The 9,094-nt window shown below is 40.2% G+C and overlaps 1 long non-coding RNA gene across 1 annotated transcript; it reads right to left on the bottom strand.

Annotated features, from left to right (window-relative positions):
• Window positions 1–2,310: 2,310 nt before the first annotated feature.
• On the bottom strand, window positions 2,311–3,172 carry LOC311268727. Its single transcript, XR_014624007.1, has 3 exons — window positions 3,091–3,172; window positions 2,519–2,782; window positions 2,311–2,388 (listed from the first exon to the last, which is right to left on the bottom strand). It is a non-coding gene; the product is annotated as an uncharacterized lncRNA (long non-coding RNA).
• Between the last annotated feature and the right edge of the window lie 5,922 nt (window positions 3,173–9,094).

Here is a 9,094-nt window from a genome sequence, read left to right as displayed (position 1 = left end):
AAACTACATCAGCCTAATATTTTCTTCATTGAGTGATGCAGGTCTGTTGGGTTATAGTAGTATGATCATGTTTTTGTTTAAAATAGGGTCTGTGAATATCATTTCCTCATTTATTGATGCAGTCATTTGGGTACTTAATGATCAGTAAAACAAGATGCCTCGAGTCCATATTTATGTTTCTTCAGTACCTATGGCTGATATCAGACTGCTGTTTGGCTAATTTTAGATAAAATATTGCCCACCCCTGTGTTATTACAGTAACACTGGTGCACGTTGTGCGCAAATGATGCGCTGAGGTCCGGGAGCCGTCCATGGTGCTGATCGGCCTCCATGACGATGCGTCGCAACAGGGCTCTGGGTCAGAGAGGCTCGAGGGCAGGGAGGCTCAGCGCTTATGTATTTGCCACTTTCTTTTATTTTTGCCACCTGATTCTCTGTTTTTGTACATTTTTGTTATCGTGCTTATGACACGCACCGTCCCCTGCAGATTGGCAGCCGACTTAGACAAAGAATTATGCATTAGTGTGTTTTACTATTGTGCATTTCCTTTTGCTGCAATAGACATTTGCTTATAATTCGTGATACAATGGAAACTGGTAAAAACAAACGTGTAAAATTACAGAAAGGAGTGTCAGGCTGGGAAGTGAAGTTTTGCTCAGAGGGAGAGAGAGCGTGAGACTGTTACTGAGTTTTATATGTTAACATCTGAATTGTCAGTGATTTATGATGCTGTGGTTTTAAGGAAATTATATAACAACCTTAAAGTTTAATACATACAGAGGCAATTTTTGCTTAAGTTAGTGCATGTGTCTGTTGAATTACACAGAAGATAAGGAGTTTAACTTTTTTAAATCATTAACTAGGCCTATAAAATAATTCCAAGTGAAAATAAGAGGAAACGTGAATATTTAATTTGCAAGTTGATTTACGCATAATGACATTTTTTAAATTTGCATTCCTAAGGGGCCACTGCGCTCCTACGGTGGTGAAGTGAGTTGGGGTTGTTTCTTAATTGCTATGCTTATATCGTCTTTTCTGTCTCTTGCAGGCTAGAAGCGGACTCGACCCTGACATGTCCTGACGCTGTGGAGGAGTCGTCGAACTCATGGAAGAATCAAAGACTTTTCTCTGACATGTGACATCCACACTCAGGGTGATCTGAGCTTTAATCATCATTCTGATTTAATAACAGTTATAACACAATTTTCTTGTTTGCTGCACATACATAAATATTTTGACTTGGTAATTTATCTTTATCTTTCTTGCGTCATTGTAGCGTCACATTATTTGGTTACACGTATAGTCTGATCAGTGTCGGACAGGTGTAGATGTGGTCGTGAAAAGTTTTTGACCATCACTGTTGTTTATGGACTTTGAATTATTCAGTTTGTTAATTTGATGGCTTTTTCGTTATTTTTGAAATGTATTACTATTATGTAATCAAGTGTGTCTGTGTTTTCACCTGCTTTGGGAAATTAAACCATTAAAAGAACCACACAGTCGCTTTTTTTGTGTCTTGGAGGTGCGTTCAAACGCCACAGGCTGCATTGTCTACGGCATGATGCCTTGACAGATTCACTTATTTACTTAAGGACGATAGGTTTTCTCGCTTTTGCTCATTTTTAATTCCTGTTTTTCGTTTGGCTTTTAAATTTACATTTTAATAAGTTGCATTGACTGTCAAGTTCAATCAGAGGACAGATGATCTGATAATATAAGATCCTGAGAGAAGAGCCTCCACTCCGCTGCAATTGGTTGTGACTTGAACCTGAGCATGAATTAAAGTTTTCTCAACTTGACTTTTGCCTCTTAATTGTACATGCAGCACACATGAATATTTTTTAATGTAAGCATTTATTATTGAATTGTAGAATATTGTAGACTACAGTTCAAAAGTCCCGACCTAAATGAATAACGGTCGTATTAATTAATTATTTATAGGAGAACGCCTGGCCCCGGGCGCTGCTGCTTTCATTGATCGCTTAAACGTCGGCTCGTGGTCGTTTCCTAATGTATACCAACCAACACAATATTTTAAACAATAACAAATAAATGAAGTATAGCCCTATAATAAAATGAAACCAGTAAAGATGTACAGACAGTATGGCATTCTTCAACATATTTATTTTTGGAAAATCGACAGACTGAATTTACAAACTATTAGGCTCTGCGCACACAATTTTTAGAATAAAATAAATAAATAAAAACATCTTAGCCTATTATATAAAATTAAATTAAATTAAACAAATTAAACAAAGGGTATCCACTTGTAGGGTTTTAAAATGCCAACCTAAAAAAATAAAAATGCCAGGCCAATGTAGCCAACTATATACAATATCAGGACCAACTCAGCCATCCTGGAGCAGCAGCCAACTGTTGATGGGCCAGCTGAAAAACAAAGCATAATCTTGGAGTCTCAAGAAACAAGTCATCTGTCTCATGTCCCAAGTCATAAATACCAAGTCCAGGCCCATAGGCAATGGAGTAGAAAGTCTTCAAATTAGGTAACTTCACTCACCTCACAAAAAGTTGTGTAAGGAATACAGCACTGCATCCCAGTACTGCCCCAGCGTGCGGGTCCCATTCTCATACTCCTCCTTCAGCTGGTTCATCCGGCTCTCCAGGCGCCTCCATTTCGCCCTTGTAGCTGGGCGGGCCTCTCCTCGCCGGGCAGCACGGACAGTGTGCTCTGTTTTGCGCTGCTCATTTTTCATGTGGATGATGAACACCCAGATGTTTGGGTGCCGCCGCTCCAGAGCCAAATTCCACCTGTAATGAAAGGCTAAAATAGAAAAAAGCATGACAAGATAATTATGTTCTCGTTTTCATAGAGAGAAAATACAAAGGTTCTAACCACTAGGTCAGTCAACTTTCTCATTAAAAAAGGGATTTGTCCACGATCACTTATAGCCTAGATCAGTGTTTCCCAAACTTGTGAGAGAAGCCTACTTATTGTTGATTAAAAAAAAGGTACATATTACGCCTTAAAGATGCTCAATTTCATGGGCAGCTAGACACACTAATGTTTAAAATGGGCATTATTAATAGATATGAAATAAGACCCATAAACAGGCCTTCTTTAATTCTTACCTTCAACATTGTTGTTGGTCCTGTTGTCAATGACCCGTCTGTAGACATTCCACAGTGCAGGTGGAAATTGGCAGACAGCTTCCAGGTAATTCCTCTGCAGGTACACAATGAATCGCTGCAGGTTTGGGAACTGCTGGATGAGGCAGCGAGTCGATCGCTTTTCAGCCAGGTGCCGGAAGTTCTGGCCGACCACCGCCAGTGGCAGGTACCTTAAATATATTATAGGATTAACAGAAATGATTCATAAAGGACTCTTAACCAGAGATAGGATATAGCAGTTACATGATAATATAACCTATAGGGATATGAATAACTAGGGGGGGCTGCCTACAGCACACTTTCTGGTCCATCCTCACATCTCAGCTTAAACTGCCACTTTGATTTTCACCAAATGTGGTGGAGATGTGTAGTGTGGGAAGGGAAAATACATTAGCTATTCTGACTATCGGTCACCCACATTTGGGCCTATAGCGGTTTACTTTAAAAAACAGAGCACAAACTAAATCACAGTCTCACCAAAATTGATGGAGTTGTGAAATTTTGATAACACTATGACAACTGTTAAAAGCTAATTTGGGGCTTTCTCAGAATTTGTTAGACCTTAAGTTCACAGAGCTATAACTCAATAGACTCAGCTTGGTGATCAATTGTTAGCTAAACAATATAGCAAAGTCTCTTTTTGAGTCTGGCAGGAAGGAAGCAGGCCTGTATGTGTCAGTGTGTACATAAACCAACTCACTGTTTTGACCACATCCTTGATCTTGTTCTAGCTTATGGTATCGAGATTGAAAATCTAACAGTTTCTCCACAGAATCCTCTTTTATCAGACCATCACTTAATAACTTTTGAAGTTCTATTACTGGACTACACACCATTAGGCAAAAACTCCTTCACTAGATGTCTATCTGATAGTGCTGTAGCTAAATTTAAGGAAATTATACCGCTGGCACTAAATTCAATGCCATGTCTTAATATAATAGAGGACTCCTCCGCTAACCTCAGTTCCTCACAAATCGATCATCTTGTTGATAGCACTGCAGGCTCATTGCGAACAACACTGGACTCTATTGCCCCCCTGAAAAGGAAACCTATAAAACACAGGAGGTTAGCACCCTGGTATAACTCGGATACCCGCAAATTGAAGCAAACATCACGGAAATTTGAAAGGAAATGGCATTCCACCAACTTGGAAGAATCCCGCTTAGCCTGGAAAGATAGCCTTAAAATATATAGGAAGGCCCTCCGCAATGCCAGAGCAAGCTATTACTCGTCATTAATAGAGGAAAACAAAAACAACACCAGGTTTCTTTTCAGCACTGTTGCCAGGCTGACAGAAAGTCACAGCTCTACTGAACCATGTATTCCTACAACGCTCAGTAGTAATGACTTCATGAGCTTCTTTAATGATAAAATTTTAACTATTAGAGACAAAATCCATCATCGCTTGCCCTCAACTGGCACTATTGTATCTTTAAACACAGGAACCTCAGAAACAGTTGTAAATTCTGACTTATATTTAGACTGCTTCTCTCCCATTGACCTCCACCAACTAACTTCGATGGTTTCTTCATCTAGACCCACAACTTGTCTCCTAGACCCCATCCCAACTAGGTTGCTGAAAGAAACTTTACCTTTAATTAGCACATCTCTACTAGAAATGATCAACCTGTCTCTATTAACAGGATACGTACCACAATCCTTTAAACTAGCTGTAATTAGACCGCTTCTTAAAAAGCCTAATCTTGATCCAGAAGCTTTAGCCAACTATAGACCTATATCCAACCTCCCTTTCCTCTCCAAGATCCTTGAGAAAGCAGTCGCCAACCAGCTATGTGACTTTCTTCATAACAATAGTTTATATGAGGATTTTCAATCAGGTTTTAGAGCACATCATAGCACAGAGACGGCACTGGTGAAAGTTACAAATGACCTCCTAATCGCTTCTGACAAAGGACTTGTCTCTGTCCTGGTCTTACTAGATCTTAGTGCTGCATTTGATACCATTGATCATCACATTCTACTACAGAGACTGGAACACTTAATTGGCATTAAAGGACCCGCATTAAACTGGTTTAAGTCCTATTTATCGGATCGATTTCAGTTTGTACATGTTAATGATGAGTCATCCCTGTATACCAAGGTTAGTCATGGTGTTCCTCAAGGCTCTGTGCTTGGACCCATACTATTCACCTTATATATGCTCCCTCTAGGAAATATAATTCGGAAACACTCCATAAACTTTCATTGTTATGCAGATGATACACAGTTATACCTATCAATAAAGCCAAATGAAACTAATCAGCTTACTAAACTCCATGCATGTCTCAAGGACATTAAGACCTGGATGACCTGCAATTTTCTGCTGTTAAACTCAGATAAAACCGAAGTTATAGTACTTGGTCCTAAACACCTTAGAGATGCATTATCTAATGATATAGCGAGTTTGGATGGCATTAACTTGGCCTCCAGCACCACCGTCAGGAATCTGGGAGTTATCTTTGATCAAGATATGTCCTTCAACTCCCACATAAAACAAATTTCAAGGTCTGCATTTTTTCATCTACGTAACATTGCAAAAATCAGGCCCATCCTGTCTCAAAAAGACGCAGAAAAGCTAGTCCATGCATTTGTTACTTCCAGGATGGACTATTGTAATTCTCTATTATCAGGCTGCCCTAACAAGTCTCTAAAGAGTCTCCAGCTGGTCCAGAATGCTGCAGCACGTGTACTGACAGGAACTAAGAAAAGAGATCATATTACTCCTGTATTGGCCTCTCTGCACTGGCTCCCTGTAAAATCAAGAATAGAGTTTAAAATCCTTCTCCTCACTTACAAAGCTGTTAATGGTCAGGCACCATCATATCTCCAGGAGCTCATACTACCCTATCACCCAACTAGAGCACTACGCTCCCAGAACGCAGGATTACTTGTAGTTCCTAAAGTCTCCAAAAGTAGAATGGGAGCCAGAGCCTTCAGCTATCAAGCTCCTCTTCTGTGGAACCATCTTCCTGTTTTGGTCCGGGAGGCGGACACCCTCTCTACCTTTAAGAGTAGACTTAAGACCTTCCTCTCCGATAGAGCTTATAGTTAGGGCTGGGCCAGGACAGGCCCAGGCCTGTAATGCATTACTACATACTATCCTTACCATTAATCACTACTACTGTTATCACTAGTAATCACATTTCCATGTGCTTTTCATTATTGTTGCTGTAATACATCTTTATGTACTTTCACTCCTGTCAACCATCGCTTATAATTGAATACATTGTGATCTCGTTGATCTGCTCTGTACATGCGACATCTATTGCACGTCTGTCCGTCCTGGGAGAGGGATCCCTCCTCTGTGGCTCTCCCTGAGGTTTCTTCCGCATTTTTTTTTCCCTGTTAAAAGGGCCTTTTTTTGGGGCAAGTTTTTCCTCACTCGAATCGAGGGTCGGAGGACAGAGGGTGTCGTCTCTGTACAGATTGTAAAGCCCTCTGAGGCAAACTGTGATTTGTGAATTTGGGCTTTACAAATAAAATTTGATTTGATTTGATTTTGATTTGATTTAAGTAAGAGACATGGTGAGGTGGCTTTTAGTGTGTATGCCCCCAGCCTTTGAACACCTTCCCAGAGAACCTTTACAACTGTCAACATTTTAAAGCAAGATCTTAAATTTAACTCTGCATTCATAACATAGATGCTGTTCCTATTTAACTGCTTGACCAACTTGTTGTTGTGTGTTTTATTATTCATATTGCTTTTCATGCAGGCTTGCATTGATGATGATGATGATGACTGTCAAGATCTATTCTTTTATCTTTCACTTTGATGTTTTTGCCCTTCTTTCTATTTTATGTAAAGCACTATGTGTTGCATTTACTTGTATTAATGATAGTATATAAATGAATTGATATTGACGTTCAAATGAAAAATTAATTAAGGATTATTGATCTTATTCACAAATTGATTTAATCTAACACTTACCCCAGTGCCATGAACTTCCGTGAGACGGCGATGACGCCTGTAGTCTTGTGCCAGGCCCAGTTCTTGTGCCCGCCTCCACAGTGACTGGCAAAAATGGAAGTAGCAGGCACTGTGGTGACTTTGGGGGAGCTCAGTCTCGATGGCCACCAGGAGGGAGCTCTCAAAGTCTGTGACCACATGTTGCGGTCTCCACTCATTCCCAGTTACCCTGCGCACCTTGCGTTTCACATGGGCCAAGACCTGCCGATACTGCCCCACTGTTTTGCCCGTCATCAGGCACATGATGAGATGCAGCACTCTACCCATGTACCTGTAAAACCATGTGACATGTTTCAAACTCACAAAATGGTTGAAAGCGTAGTGTTTCTTAATGCAGAATAAATGGAGCTTTTTGCCTACATTTACAATGTCTATAGCCTTTGCAAACCACGGGGCAGGAGCCTAATTCCTGTTTCTATGGCGTGAGGCAGCTTGAATTAAAAGTAAGATATCCTTTGTAGGCCTACCAATCATCCATTATGCTAAATCAATCAGGATCAGGTGATTATGTATTTTTTTAAACCCCTCCCACCTCCTTCTCATTGAGTTATTGATATTTGGGAGCCACTTATTTATTTATTCACTCAGATTATTTATTTATACTTTTTAATAAACATAAAGCTGTCTTTTGCACATTTTACGCTACATGTCTGTCTGTTGATCTGCTGTGTTTAAAGGTGTACAGAAAAGAAAATTGATTTTGAGCCCACTGTGGGTCTTAACATGAGTGTAATAACTCATCTATCAGACGAGAGCCCAAACTTTATGCAAAATTATATTTTCGAGTAAATCTGTCACGTCACGTTGCTCACGATTCACCAGCCACTGATAGTGGATCCGTCATCCGTCAATCAAACGTCTGACACACACACACACACTCACACACACACACACACCGAGCCCAGTCTCGCCCCAAGCTTTGAATATCCCGCCCGCTCGATAACGACCAATCAAATTCGTTTTCCTTACTCGGGTAAACTCGTGCGGCAACTCGTCGAAACTCGTCGCGACAAACAGGACAAACGGCCATTTCTGTACACCTTTAAGTCACTTGTATGTTGTATGTGCAGTGTAGATTTGACTGTGAAAAACTGTGCAGTGTATTATATGTTTTGTTTTGTTTTTTTAAGAGGCCAAATATGAATTTCCACAACAGTGGAAAATAAAAATCTTCAATTCAAAGTAGGCTAAACCCGCTGGACATAACACCACAATGTATTTCATTGACGCTTACCTTCCATGAATGGTCACAAATTGCATGTAAGGGGCCGGGCAACTCTTGAAAGTGCCATCCATGTACAGTAGACCTCTCTGCACCTGAGAAGTCAGTCACAGTTTTTCCTCAATTGTTTACACACAAATACTGGTTGAGACACAATGACCACAACATGTAACTGATGCACCAACCCCCTGAACCAATTCTGCTAAAGTAAAAGCACAATTCCTGCTTTATTACATTCAAATTGCAGCTCTAAAACACACTTTTTTTCAAAACAGAAGGCTACGCACGATTCTCTGCATTTGGCACAGGCTACTGTCTGTCTAGTAAGAATAACACTTTTAAAAAAGGGCCTAAAGCATTATGATGAATGGAGAAGTTTTTTTTTTCCATTCATCATGTTAACTTTATATTGAATGTAAAGCTTCATTTTGCAGGAGATTTGAGGTGTTTTATGTATTTTTTATTTGTGTGTAGAGTTCTGAGAGTATGAGGCATGCTTTCAGAAAATGTGTGTTAACAATCGAGAAAAACTGTAAGTTCATGCATAATGACATTTAAATAATAGACTATGCAAGAAATTGAGGATAAAATGCCTTAACGCACCTGGCAAGAAGGGAGTAGTTCCTGGTGGTACTGAAGACCAGAATCCCCCAATCATGGTCTTGGCGAGCCAGAAAGCGCTTCCCTCCCCAGGTTTGAGCCCACGGACCCACAACGAGCACATCCTCGACCTCGTGGGGAATCGGCAGGAGAAAAGATGCGCGTTTGCGACTCAT

This window comes from Pagrus pagrus (assembly GCF_965226575.1).
Source record: "Pagrus pagrus genome assembly, chromosome: 13".
In the NCBI taxonomy this organism is placed as follows: domain Eukaryota; kingdom Metazoa; phylum Chordata; class Actinopteri; order Spariformes; family Sparidae; genus Pagrus; species Pagrus pagrus.
The sequence above is the reverse complement of the archived record's forward strand: the minus strand, read 5'-3'. Positions and strand labels throughout refer to the sequence as shown.